Below are 15,081 nucleotides of genomic sequence, written 5' to 3' on the forward strand. Positions count from 1 at the left end.
GCCAATTTTGCTCCAGCCTTTCTGGCCTGGAACCCATCTCCCTGGGGTCGGGTGGAGTTGGGTAGTGGTGGAAAGCCAGGTGGCAGACACTGGGCTTGACTCCAAGGGCTAATACCTTTTGCTTTGAGACTCTGAACAAGGCTACCCTATTTCGGTAGGGTAGCTCACTTCTCAAGAGACGCATTTAACTAGGCCTTCGAGGACTCCTTCACTATTGCCTTTCATCACGGTAGAGATGGGTCTGGCCCCAACCCCAGACGCAAACAGTTTCTGGGTAGCTTAGATGCTGATCCAGATCTGATGGTGACAGCTTGGGGCCCATCACCAACTTACAGCAAACCCTCTGTGGTGAAAAGCAGACCAGAATGCAGCTCTGCCTCCTACTGAAAAGGCATAGAAGTGCTCTGCCTAATCAAGTCAAGGGAGATGAAAGTTTGTGTAATAGAGGAGGGCTGCATGCATACAGACACCATGATCCTCATCAGGGATCCAAATTGGGACTAGCCTCTGCTGTTTGAACTGTAAACTTCCTTAGCTGTAAGTTGCAGGCTGTTTTAGTCATAGGGCTAGCCAGTAGAGGGAGACATGAGCGTACATACACTATGCCTGCATTTTATATTTGTAACATACAATGGATCTGTATTGTATGATACAAATATAGAGCGCACATGTAGTGTGCGCAGTCTGCAATGCAAATATCATGGGTGAAGCTGGTCCGGAAAGGACCTTTTTCCCCTATGAAAGGTGGTGTTGTGGATTTTTTTTCTTTCAAAAAAAATTGTTTTGGCAATTTAAAAAAACCCAAACCTGATTTATTTTTTATTTGGACAAAAATGGACACTGTTTTCACAAATGTTGGCTTTGTCAGATAAACCATTTTCTGACAGAAAAATGTTTTGACAAAATCTTCAACAAGCTCTAATCATGACACAGAACACTGTCTCCTTATCAGAGGCACTTTCTGCCCTGAAATCCCATGATCAAACACCTGGCTAAGAGACAATGAACATTTGCCACTTATAAAATCTGGCTCTTCTGTAAATACTAGTTAACTGCTGAAGTGTATTCACATTTTATGGATATTCCAAGGCACACAGCCTTGTAAAGTCTAGGGCAAATACATATTAATATAGTCTGCTGAAAACTTTATTACTACAATACTCTAATAGATTCCAAGGCCAGAAGGGACCACTGTGGTCATCTAGTCTGACCTCCTGTATAACTCCGGCCATGGAACTTCCCCCAAATAAGATCTATGTCAAATGAGAATTATCTTAAACATCTAGTCTTGATTTAAAAATTGTTAGTAGTGGAGAATGACCCTTGATCAATTGTTCCAATGGTAAAAAATTTACACCTTCTTCCCCATCTGAATTTGTCTAGCTTCAACATCCAGCCATTGTACTTTTTCTCTGCTAGATTGAAGAGCCCATTGTTAAATATTTGTTCCCCATGTAGGTACTTGCAGACTGTAATCCAGTCACTCCTTAACCTTCTCTTTTTGTTAGTCTAAATAGACTCAAGGAGCCCAATCATGAGAACACATGTTTTCTAATGTTTTAATCATGTGGGTGGCTTTTCTCTGAACAGTCTCCAGTTTATCAACATCCTTCTTGAATTGTGGTCACCAGAACTGGACCCAGTATTCCAGCAGTGGTCGCATCAATGCCAAATCCAGAGGTACAAAATAACTGCTCTAATCCTGCTTGAGATTCCTTGGTTTATGCATCCCAGGATCGCATTAGCGCTTTTGGCCATAGCACTGCATTGGGAGCTCATCTTCAGTTGATTATCATGACGCGCCCCCCCCCCCCCATCTCTTTTAGAGTCACAGCTTCCAAGGATAGAGTCTCCCATCCTGTAAGCATGGCCTACATTCTTTGGTCCTGGATGTATGCATTTAGAGTGATAAAACCCACGCTATTTGCGCCCAGTTTACCGAGCGATCCATATCCCTCTGTATCAGTGACCAGTCCTCTTCATTCCACATTTACCATTCCCCCAACATTTGCATGATCTTCACACTTTATCAGTGACTATTTTGTTTTCTACCAGGTCATTGATAAAAATGTTAAATAGTGTAGAGCTAAGAACTGATCCTTGTTGGATCCCACTAGAAACACATCCACTCCATGATGATTCCCTGTTTACAATTCCATTTGGAGAATTATCATTAAGTGGATTAAAAACTGGCTAACTATTTGACATGTTAATTTTGTATTGTTCGAGGGTTTTTTTACCCAAAATGTCATCTGATTCCAAGTTAAATGCCATACAGAAGTCTAAAGTCTTGTCTGAATTAACAATTAGTTTGTGGCAAGCTGGAGTGTAAATCTGCCCTACGTTAGTGTACTGCATACTAAGTGTCCATGTAGACTCTACTGCAGTGCCCTAAAAGTTCCATAGTGCACTTTGATCTACCTTGCTTTGAAACGGGAGTAAACTTCTAGTGCATGGCAGCAGGGTCCATGTGACTGCTCAGTGTGCAGCAGGCTTGTGTGGGGTAAATTTATACCCCAGCTTGCTGTGAACTAAGCGTTCGTTTAGACAAGCCCTAAATATATTACATCAACACTATTGTAATCTCATAAAAATCGAGTTAGTTTGATAGGATCTTTTTTTTTTTCTACAAGCCCCTGTTGGTTGACACAACTATATTACCCTACCTTAATTCTTTATTACTGGGGTCTGGCTTGGGATTGATGTCAGATTGAAAGGCCTATAATTAGCTGGGTCATCCCATTTAGCCTTTTTAAATATTGGCACAACATTAGTTTTCTTCCAGTTTTCTGGAACATTCCCAGTGTTCCAAGTCTTATTGAAATTCAGCATTAACAGTCTAGTGAGCTCCTTGCCCAGCTCTATCTATCACTCTTGGATGCAAGTTCTCTGGACCTGTTAACTTAAGTGTCGTCATCATCATCATACTATATGACTATATCCACTGACGTCTTCCAAAATAGCAACAGGAATATTTATTGAACTCTTTCGCCTTCTCTGCATTATATTGAATCTACCATTTCCACCTAGAAATGGAACAATACCATTATTAGGATTCTTTGTTTTTATTAAAAAAAAAAAAAAAAACCACAACCCTCCTACTGTCCTTAACTCTGCTGGCCATAGATTTCTCCTGGCGTCCCTTTGCTTCTTTTATTAACATACTACAATCCCTAGCTTCTGATTTATATTCATTATCAATTTCCCTTTTTCTTTTTTTGTTTTGTTTTATTTTCTGTAGCTGCCCTCAATTTCCCTCTAAGCCAGATCAGTTTAAGACAATACAGCTTTTTCCCTGGATTTTTGGGATTGTGGTTCTTTGAGCACCAAGTAAAGGGTGTTTTAACAATTCCCTATTATCATTCACATTTTTCTGTTTACATTTTTCCTCTCAGCTGATTTGGTTCATAAATGTTTTCAGTTGTTCACAACTTTGTGAAATTGGTCCCTTTTAAAGCACCAAGTACATATATGGCTAGTTGGGACTTTATTCAGTTTGCACATTACAAATGTGATCAGGTGATGATCTCTTATACCTAAACTACCACTAATTTTTATGTCTGTGACCAATTCCTCTATCTGTCAAGATGAGGGCTAATATACAATTTCCTGGTGTTGGATGCAAAACTCTTTGTTAGGAAATTGTCAGCTATAATGCTAAGAAATTCCAAGGATGTTTGAGTACCGGTAGCAGAAGCCTCCAGCATATGTCACTCAAATTGAACTCCCTCCGGATTACACAGCTTTTCCCCCTACACATTATAGATAGGCGATAGATAAAAATACCCAAATGCTGGAAAGCCAGGAAATTCTAAGTGAAGATTAATTATGTTAAAACAAAACAACAATGGAAAGTCTGGAAATTCAGAGTTAAGATCGCCCCAAATAACTTTAACTCTGTCCCTTGCCTTGTCACAATGAGCACGCCTCAAGGGATGTAGAGTGGCACCAGTCCTGAGTTGTTTGAGTATTCCACTTTATTTCCATTTCTTCTTTGTCCTACATATGCAATAGAGCAGCTCATAAATTTGTTTTAAAACTTCTTTACAATCTTCAGAAAGCTTTGCATGGATAGTAGCATCTGCTATCAAATGGAATATCCCAATAGATGGGAAGTCCATCTCCTCACCAGCCAGTCAGCACCCCCTCAGTGCTTTGACAACTGCATCAGCATCACTCACATAGCCAAACAGGTAGCCACCATTCCAGAGGACATGCTTCCATGCTGATGATGAGTTCTGCTTGATAATTATCCAAAGTAGTGCAGACTGATGCACGTTCATTTTCATCATCTGTGTCAGATGCCACCAACAGAAGGTTGATTTTTCTTTTTTGGTGGTTTGAGTTCTGTAGTTTTTGCAGCAGAGTGTTGCTCTTAAGACTTCTGAAAGCATACTCCACACCTTATCTCTCTCAGATTTTGGAAGAGCTTCTTAAACCTTGGGTGGAGTGCTGTAGCTATCTTTAGAAATCTCACATTGGTACCTTCTTTGCATTTTGTCAAATCTGCTGTGAAAGTGTTCTTAAATTGGACATGTGCTTGGTTGTCATTCAAGACTGTCATAACACAATATATGGCAGAATGTGGGTGACACCATGGAGCAGGAGTCGTACAATTTTCCCCTAAGGAGTTCAGTCACAAATTAATTTAACACTTTTTTTTTTTTTTTTTTTTTTTTTTTTAAAACAAGCATCATCAGCGTGGAAGCATGTCCTCTTGAACAGTGGCCGAAGCATGAAGGGGCATACGGATGTTTAGCACATCTGGCACATAAATACCTTGCAACACCAGCTACAAAAGTGTCATGCAAACACCTGTTTTCACTTTCAGGTGATATTGTAAACAAGAAGCAGGCAGCATTATCTCCCGTAAATGTAAACAAACTTGTTTGTCTTAGCGATTGGCTGAACAAGAAGTAGGACTGAGTAGACTAAAGTTTTACATTGCTTTGTTTTTGAGTGCAGTTATGTAACAAAAACAAAGCTACATTTGTAAGTGGCATTTTCACAACAAAGAGATTGTGCTAAGGTACTTGTATGAGGTGAACTGAAAAATACTATGTCTCATCTTTTTTACAGTGCAAGTACTTGTAATCAAAAATAATAAAGTGAGCACTTATTCTGAGTTGTAATGGAAATCAATATATTTGAAAATGTAGAAAAATATTTATAAATTGGTATTCTATTATTTAACAGTGCCATTAAAATTGTGATTAGTCACAGTTTTAATCAGATTATTTAGTTTTGAGTTAATCGCTTGAGTTAACTGTGATTGACAGCTCTAATCAGAACCGAAGGTTTGAACAGTAGAGTGCAAGACCCATTTCTTATCTGAGACACAAAATGGCCAGCAGCAGCATAATGGAGTCCGTACTGACTCCGAGGGAAGAACACTCCTTACTGAGACACTAGCAGCATATCCTACTGTTCCAGTCTATGCCTGGATCGAATCCACTGCTCTTAGCTTGAGATTTTCAGGGAGAGTATAGCTCAAGGCAGTATGGCTGCAAGTCATGCAGCTTGTTCTGTTTGGGGTCCTCTATTTAAATACTTTTCCCAGTGGGGAATGGGTAGGTGAGGGAAAACCCCATGTCCATGCTTCACACACTGCAAATAGAAATTCCCCATTGAACGGCCTCCCATTGCTTTCTCACAGCTCCTGCTGTGCTTCAATCTACAAGTCCCCGTAAACATCTCCTGTAAATGCTGCTTGCTGGCAACAACTGGTCCCCTGATGGTCCATGAGTAGGGAGCTTCCAAGGGCTTTGGTGGGGGATCAGACCCCAGCCTGAACATCAGGATCCCATGGTGGAGACAGAAGAGGGGTACCCTTTACAACTCTCTTCCAGCCACAGGAAATACCCCTCTTCAGGGCCACCAGGTGTGAGCATATATGTCTGGATTTCAGTGTCAAAGCAGTGTGCTCAGATGGACAAGTACAATCCCTTCTTTCTGCTGCCTGGATCTTCATGGCAGCAGAAATGCAACATAAGGGAGAGTGGAGCAATCTGAAGACCTTGAAATAGGGGCTTTTTCTTCCCTAAAAGGGGTACCCTGCACCCAAATCTTCCCCCCACATCCATCCAATATAAAGTTACAGCAAATCCACACCATGGGTCTGGTGATTCATGGCCAGAGGTGTTCCTAGCTATGCAAGGCCAGCAACTAAGGGATCTAAGGGTACACCTATGCTGCAAAAAACAACAACAAAAAACCCACAACCCCAATGCACCATGGCAGTGAATCTTAAAGCCCTGGTCAACTGACTTAGGCTTGCATTACAGGGCTAAAAATAGCAGTGTAGATGGTGGGGTTTGGTCTGAAGCCCAGGCTCTGAGACTTGTGGGGAGGAGGGAGGATCTTGGAGCCAGGCTTCAGCCAGAATCTGTATGTCTACACTATCTGTATGTCTACACATTTTTAGCCCTATTGCACGAGCCCAAATCAGTGGACCTGGGTTCTGAGAGTCATGATGGAACAGCTATTTTTGCTTTGTAGATGCGTCCTAAGGGTTCGTTATTAGTTTTTGTGAAGCTAAACTAGGCCCCTTTAAATCCACACACTTCTTCCTTAGGCATATTCCTGGCACTGCTGCCACCTTCCTCCAATCTGTGATCCTGGGGACAGGGCCACAGGATGGTACTGCTGCCACCCTCAGCAGCAGCCAGTCCTGGAATGGAAGCACACACTCCTATGAGACCATTTCCCAGCCACCCTCCATAGAAACTCAAACACAACATCTCGAGGTGGGGGTACCTTTCCCTTACCCCATCAGTTTATCTACAGAGAGACCACTGGGCTCACATCACCACCTAGAACTACACCAGCAGAGACACCAGAACCTGCTCTGTTCTGCTGGACTTCACCCAGTCTAGTATGAAGTGTCTAGACTGGGACTCCCAGCTCTTCCCTAAGGGAGATAATTCTATGCTCTAATATGCGTAATAATTAGGAGGTATTTTATGACATCTTACATTTTCCTTTTATTACTTTCCCTCCAGTGATATCACCATGGACCTCCCTAATGGATCCCCCTCTCTCCTCCTCTTCACAGAGACTCTCATTCAGGGCTGTTTGACAAATCCAGTAAACATCCTCACCTTGCAGAAGCATTTAGACAGAAAATTTAGACTAAAAGCTCCTCTAAACCAGTGTGTCTTCCCCCTTCTTTGTAAATCCAGTGCACGTTAAATGAAACTCATAGGTTTCTTGAAGCTGTCTGTGTTATTATTGGAACTGATGCACATTCCCTCTAACCAATCTATTTTTATTTGAAGCACTTATGCTGTATGAAACCAAGCATAATAACTACAGTCAATATAGATATATTTGTTTTTATTTAAACTCATAAGTGTGCTAAAAGCAATAATTGCTTTCCCTACTGCAAACCAATATACACATATAATAGAAAGTATATGGATCAGTCAAAACAGGAGTGTCCGCTTACCCAAAGGGCTGCTTCTAAAAACCACTGAGAGTTATTATTACAGACAGCTTCAGGGGACAATGGGGCTTCAGAAGCAACATGCTCAGCACTGGGCTGGGGGGGATCAAGGCTGGTGTATGGATGGTAGTAGTTCTATTCAGCTGGAAGGATAATGCTACAATATTTGTCTCTGAGAGTTAGTGGGCAGCTGAGGAGTGTGGCAGGGACAGCAAAGGGAGACTAGCTCCCACCCCAAATAACAAAATGGAGATTCATTCTTACCACAACATTTAGTTATTGAAAATGTTCCAGCTTCTTCTTAGCATATATGCAACATGCCTGAGGTGGCACAGGACCAGGATTCATCAATGAATTTGGTCCACTGTGTCCCAGCCAAGCACTAGCAGCTTTGCTTTCAACTTAAACAACAGCACCTCTGGATTCTGTGATTTCTCTCTCCCGCTGGGCCCAGACAGAACCTTGCCAGGAGCTGGGGGAGGTGAAATTCTTTGTACACAGGGTGGTGGTGACTCTCAGTGGTATAAACGCTGGGACTGGGAGATGCTTCGTCTCCTCAGAGTCCCATTGTAGCTTTGCACATTCTGCCTGGCTTCCTGGTTTTTCAGTTAGGAGTAAAACGAGCCTCTGCAAATTCCTTTCTGTCCTGGAATGGCCAGGTGTACTTCTGAGACCCTCAGGTGGACGGTGCTGTTTAAGTGCTAAAGATTGTAGCATGGGAGTGTGTTTGCTCTCTGTTGGACAGAAGCCAAACTGCTCAAATGTGTGCCATAGGCCCTATACTAACGGCTAATGGAGATTCTCCTCTAGGTTTACATGTTAGAGTGCCCCACTCCTAAAACCAAAACCCCTATCACTGCTGTTGCTCTGAATTTCTGAGGGGCCAGTGTGTCGAGAGTAGTGGCAGCAAGGAGGCTCCTGGATCCCACCTCTGAGCAATATTACGGGGAGGAAGGAATCTTCTTCTTTGCCTATGCGCAATGTGCCTCAGGGGGCACGTGACCAGGATTCGTCACCAAATTTGGTCCACTGGTTGGATCATTAGCTTCGCAGGCTGGGTACTGATGGGGTGTGCGACAAGAACACTGATCCATGCCCCCGAGGAGGAAGGAATGGAAGAGTGTCTCAGAAAATGTCTCACACACGAATGAGCCTGTGGAATAGTCTTAGATACTGTGGTGATAAGCATCAGTATAAAGCCCTAAGACAGCCTGATAAAGGCTTCCTGTGGCAACTGACCCTACTTCTGGCTCACAGCTGGGCCAGGAAAGCTAAACAGAGCCTCTGTGTGCTGGAGCAAGACTGTGGTTACAGATAATGGTGACATGCCACTCCACACGGGGTAACAAGTCCTGCACGGCATCTCCCCTATGCCCCAGGAAAGGAAGCAATATCACTTATTAATTTCATACCCAGGTCCCACTTAGCTTCCAGTCATGTGTCCTCCCTCACTAACGTTTTTAGGTAATCACAGAAGAAAGAACTTGTCCTTTCTGTTGCCCCAGGCACAGGAGTGGCATTGCTGCCACTGTTTAGTGTAGGATGACAGGAAGGGTGGGGTGTGAACATGTAGGTCAGAGCTCACGTTCCCTCATCCAGCTGGTGATTCCCCCATTCCATCATTCTCAGCTCTCGCTCTTGCATGACTCGGAAGAGTGATATGGGTTAGCTAATGGGCTGACTAAGCTTGAGCTAAACTTAATCACTTTGCCAACTCAAGACAAAACCGTGGTATAGCTGTATTTTAGTGCTCTGGACTCAGGCTATTTTCCTGTGATGTCCTAGGTGTGGGGAGGCTTCCGCCATTGGGATATCTACAAGATGTTTGTGGAAAGCTTTGGCACCATTTTGGCATGGCACATGCTTTAGTGCGGGGGAGCTTCAGGCACATGGTAACCTCCATTTAGAACCGTTTCCAAGGCCAAATGAACAACAGCTGCACATGGCTGAGGATATTGGTTTGAAAAATGGTGGCAAGTGGGGAGAGACACCACCTTGGGGAGCTGTTGTGTGATATTGAGCCTATCAGCTCTTGGTGCATGGTTCAGATCTCAGCCAGGTCAGTGCTGACTAGAAGCAGCCACCGCATGACAGTTGTTTGGTAGCTTCTGCGTGAGAAGTGGTGGTTGGTCTCCGAGCAGTTCCTAGCGGACAAGAGTCTAAGTCACCAGTGCTCCTCTTATGATTGGCAGTAATTAGCCACCTTGCAGGAGACACGGCGGAGGCCAAAGAGTGGGTAGATCATGGAGCCTCAGCCTCTCACCCCTAGAGCTAAGGAAAATAGGCAGTGTGGGGGGCAGCTTGTTCCCCCTCTGCCATTGCTGTACCTTTTTGGGGGGGTTAAATAGGGGGCTTCTTTCTCCAGAGCTGCCAGCCCAGGCTCCTTTCATCAGCAATAACTTACCTTAGCAATATGAGAGAGAAAGAGAGAGAATCTCAAGAATGAAGAAAGGGATGGGGGTGTGAAGGAGTCAGGGTGAGATTTTAAAAGTAAAACACCAAAAGAAGTTGTGGAAGGGATATCCTCTAGCTGCCATTGAAATCAACAGTCACTGCCCCCCGGCCTGATTCTCACCTGCCTTTCTCCCTGGGTCGTCACTGACACCTGCACAAGAGGAGTGCAAAAGGAGTGTCAAATGCTATCATTTGGATCCTGGTGTGTTTGATGCTCACTTTGTGCAGGTGTAGAGGATGGTGACACCAGGTATGGGGCATAATTTCAAGCGGAATTGAATTGGCCCTAGTTCATTATTTTGCCATGCAGTCTATTGGAGTTAATACCCTCAGTGGGCAAGGCCTGGGTATGATGCAGAGGTTACTTACATTGCTAAGTGGAGGGGGAGCACCTAGCAATACTCTGCAGTGCCTCCCACTGGCAGGAGCGTAGGCCCTGGTCTATGGGCTTAACCCAGCCCTCCTTGGATGGAGGAGGACAGTGAAAGTGGTGATGACAGAAGGACGAAGTCCCCTCCCTCTAATGGTAACTTCACATCATATTTAGTATTACTATGGGCCAGACTCTGATCTCAGTTGTTTTCCTGAAATAAATCCAAAGCTGGACATCAGTTTGGTTCCTTCAGATTTACACTGTCATCACAGAGCAGAATCTGGCTCCGGGGGTACTATGTGATCAGCTTTTCATAGCAGGGCTTTGAAACAAGCTCAGCCAAATGTTCACTCCTTTGTAGCTGCAATATCTTCCCCTGCCTGCTTGGGCTGAAAGCATGTGGTTAGTTGGGAAGAGCATCTGTGTTTTCTAGCAGCCAGGTGCTAAGCAAACCATGGACACTGATCTCTGCTGCTCTTTCCTCACCTCCCTAAAATCCTCCTTTCCATTCCCATCACTAGTACAGAGAGAGGCTGCTTGTCTTTCCTAATGGCTCCCATAGCAGCCACTCACTTGGGTCCCACTTGCATGGCTTGTGAAGGCTTGAAGTAGGAGACTCCAGCTGTGGGTCAAGATACCACCCCCGTGGAGTTAAAATATACAAATCTTGCCACCACTGCTAATCTCTCTCTCATCTCTGTTGCTTTAACATCTCAAGTGCTTTTATTTTAGCAAATGGCTCTGCTGCTGTCATTGCATGGCACTTGCGTGTACAGATGTGCCTGGGGCGCGGTTCAGAAATGAACCAGCTGCAAGTCATGCAGCTGGCTCAGGGTGTGCAGAGTGGGCAGCTGTGGGGGCTCATGGGGCAGGGGCCCAATGAGAAAGTTCAAAGGGCCAGGGATGAGGGACAGGCAGGGAGCACCCTCATAGAATCATAGAAGATTAGGGTTGGAAGAGACCTCAGGAGATCATCTAGTTCAACCCCCTGCTCAAAGCAGGACCAACCTCAACTAAATCATCCCAGCCAGGGTTTTGTCAAGCCGGGCCTTAAAAACCTCTAAGGATGGAGATTCCACCACCTCCCTAGCTAACCCATTCCAGTGCTTTACCACCCTCCTAGTGAAATAGTTTTTCCTAATATCCAACCTAGTCCTTCCCCATTGCAACTTGAGACCATTGCTTCTTGTTCTGTCATCTGCCACCACTGAGAACAGCCTAGAGCTCCATCCTTTTTGGAACCCCCCTTCAGGTAGTTGAAGGCTGCTGTCAAATCCCCCCTCATTCTTCTCTTCTGCAGACTAAATAAGCCCAGTTCCCTCAGGCTCTCCCCATAAGCCATGTGCCCCAACCCCCTAATCATTTTCGTTGCCCTCCTCCAGACTCCCTCCAATTTGTTGACATCCTTTCTGTAGTGGCGAACAGAACTCGCTCAATAAAGGCCCAAGAGTCGGGCAGTAAAGCTGCTGACACCTCCTGGATTACGTGCTGGGGCGTATAAGAGATGGAGAGCCCCAGGTGCGGACCAAGCACAAGGGAATCCACCCAATCCCTCCCGGTCGTAGTCCAGGAGGTGTCCGATTCTGGTGATTCCTTCCAGGACCAACCTCTGGTGCACTGAGGGGGACTCTGTTACCTGCACACCAAGTTGACCTAGCCCAGAAGTAAGTCAGGGAGCAGAGCAGCGGCTGGTCTGGTCCCTGATGGCTAAGCATAGTACACACATAAGAAAGTGACAATCCCTGTTCTAAAGAGCTTGCAGCAGAAACAGATGATGAGACACAACAGGTGAGATAAACCAACAAACAGGGGTTAGGACAAGGTAACAGTGACACTATCATAATTGGTGTAATAAACAGCAGTTGTGACACACCCATTCCCTAGCCTTTGCCAAGTGTTAAAATCCTGCAGAAGAGCATAGTATTACTATACAGTTAGCTCTCTCCCCACCTTCAACATACCGTGCCCTCTTTTGTCATCCCTATTTCCTAAGGGGATATAATTCTGTCAGATACACTATTGAGAGTGCCCCAAGATCACCTGAGCAAGAATCAGACAGAGAAACTCATACCATTAGCTTTGGAAGGCAAAGCTGATTGATCCATAAGTGTCTATTCAGGCGGCTTCAGCCTGGAGTACCTCCCTGGCTAATCCATTTACCATCCTGTTTGCATGTTTGCTGAGGTCTTCAGACTGGCTTTATGAAAGGGAGGATTTCTCTGTAATGAGAGGAAACAAACAAGATAAAAAGGCAGAGATAAGCGACAAGACAGGATTTCAATCCTAACCTCCGTTTAAATTGAGTGGCTGTCAATACTAATAACATAAAACCAGCAGTGAAGTGTGGCTGACATACACTGGGCTATGGAATGCTCAGACATCTGAAAATTCGATCAGAAATTGCAGCAGAAAATGCAATCAGTGTGTCTGGAATTTTTGTTTCATTCATTTGTTTTATATCTGCTGGGAATCAGGAAGAATCTTCACCATGTTTGCATAGCACAATTGTTCACTGGTGAGTCCTTTCCCAATCATCTGACCCCATGAGGTTCTTTACAGGTATAGCTAAGTTCTGGTGTTAAGGCAAGGTGTGTAACTGAGTATGCCTCCAAGTATGTGCCTTTAATACATCTCTGCCAGTGAGCTGTATGTGGGGTATAGGAATCATTCACAGCACCATTGATCAGGAGCACCTGAAAAGTATGTATTTGATATGTCTCGAATGTGGGGTGCTGCAGGTCAGGATTGAGGGTATCAGCAGAGCTATGTGGCAGCCCAGGACTAGAATAGCAGGGGGTGATGCAGGTCAGGATTGGGGGGCCTTGGGGAAGCTGCATGGAGAGCCAGGAGTGGAATATCAGGTAGCACTGCTAGTCCATAATGAAGTGCCCTAAAGTCAGTGGGAGTGGGGGGTGCCCCTGCAGGACCATGCCCTAAATTAGACTGAACATAGTGAGGGGTGACAATAAAACAAAAGGGGGGGGTAAGTAAGGGAGGTCACGTGTTCAACAAGGAAAGATCAGGAGCACAAGTTGCAACAAACTGTATTCATAAACACGCAGCTTGAAGGCACAACTTGGATGCTGATGCAGAAAGGGAGTTCTTGGCAGTACCGTCATGGGCCAGTCAGCTTTAGAAGCTACCTAGAAAATAGTTTCTGGTTACCCTTCTATACTGCCTCTGTTTTCCTTTTATTTCCCTATTGCCCAAACCCAGGGCAAATTGCATCCGTCTCCTCTCTGGCCTCCCCAACTTCCCCACTCTCTTCAGTTCTATTCAAATCTATCTTTGTTACCCACCACCCAGCCCACGTCACCCTGCCCTGTGTGTGTGCTGTAACAGCAGCCACTGGAGTAAATGGAAACTGACCGCTGTCAGGGGATGGCTGAGTTTGCTCTATGAAATCCAATTTTATCATCTGAGGGCATCTTTTACTTTAGTCCTCAGTGCTAATAGGACTCTCTATGGTGCATGCATTTTGGTGGTGTTAATGATGTGCTACTGAACTCCTGTCCATTAAATCAAATCAAATTCCTCACAACGATCTTTGGCATCCTTCCAGTTCTGTGCCCCTCTTACATCCCTAGCCGACCATCTGCACGTGCAGGACTGCTCTGCAACGCAAGCATGCATTGGATTTCCAGTGGCACTATTTCAGACTTTTCGAAATGTTCGAGGGATGAACCGTCCCTTCGGGGAAATGAAACCAATAATACGTGGCCCACCCCTCCCAAAGTCCCATCATGTGTTGTTAGTATATGTCTCACTGAATTATCTGCTGTACCCCACTCTGTCTAGCCTTTCACATCTTCCCCCACTGCGCACACGCTGTGGGAAATGCGGGTGTAGTTCTTCCCAGCATTTTTCCCTCTCCTTGCTTGCGTGCTTTGAGAAGCAGTGAAATATCTGACCATGCTGACCTTTAGAGCAACTTCACTGGCACCGGAGGAGCACGAGAGCGGTGTGGGAAATGGTTGTCCTGTCTCATGAAAATGTTCAAAATTTTTCCCTGTCCTGAATTGAGATGAAAAGTTGAAATCTTGAACATTTTCATGAATCAAAAGTCTGTGGAAAAAAATTGATTTGGGTCAATCACATTTTTTTTTCAATAATTTTCAGAACTTTTTTCATTTACATTTTGACCAGGTTTAAATTTTTAAGGAAATTGTTACTCTAATTTGCTTAAAATGTCAACAGGAAATTCATTTTGATCTAGAAAACCAGATTTTTTTTTTTGTTTAGGAAATGTCAAAATGTCATGTTTCAACAGTTCCAACATTTTTCAAAAAAACCCTACAAATCAAGAAATTTGTTGAAATCGATCCTTTCCTGCAAAAAGTTGGCATTTTTTGATGAAAATTTTTTTTGTCAAACAGTTCCTGACCAGCTCTATTTAGTGCGCATTAAAACAAGTGGAGAAGTTTACCCGTCAGAACAGGTGTTCAGGTTCTCTGCAAACTCAGGCAGGTGTCTGTATTGGTCGCATTTGTTTCACCTTTTGAAGGTTTGCTTTGTAGCCATAACAGCTAGAGATTTACTACTTTTTATATGAAAGCCGTTAAAAAGTCCATCAATACCCTTGTAGCTAGTCCTTCATGCCCTGCTGCGACATACCCCACACTTTGGGAAAGATTGTTCTCCTGAGTGGTATCTGCCCTTTTCAGTCGCAGAATCACGTGAACTGCTGAACTTCATGCATCCCTCAGGGCCTGGGCAGTGTTGGATGAAGGCAGCAGCAGGCAGCTCAGCCTTGCTGGCTTTGTTTTCATTTGAAAACAACAAAGATAATATTTCCCTCCTCACCACACTC

The sequence above is a fragment of the Natator depressus genome, chromosome 6, assembly GCF_965152275.1.
Source record: "Natator depressus isolate rNatDep1 chromosome 6, rNatDep2.hap1, whole genome shotgun sequence".
Classification (NCBI taxonomy): domain Eukaryota; kingdom Metazoa; phylum Chordata; order Testudines; family Cheloniidae; genus Natator; species Natator depressus.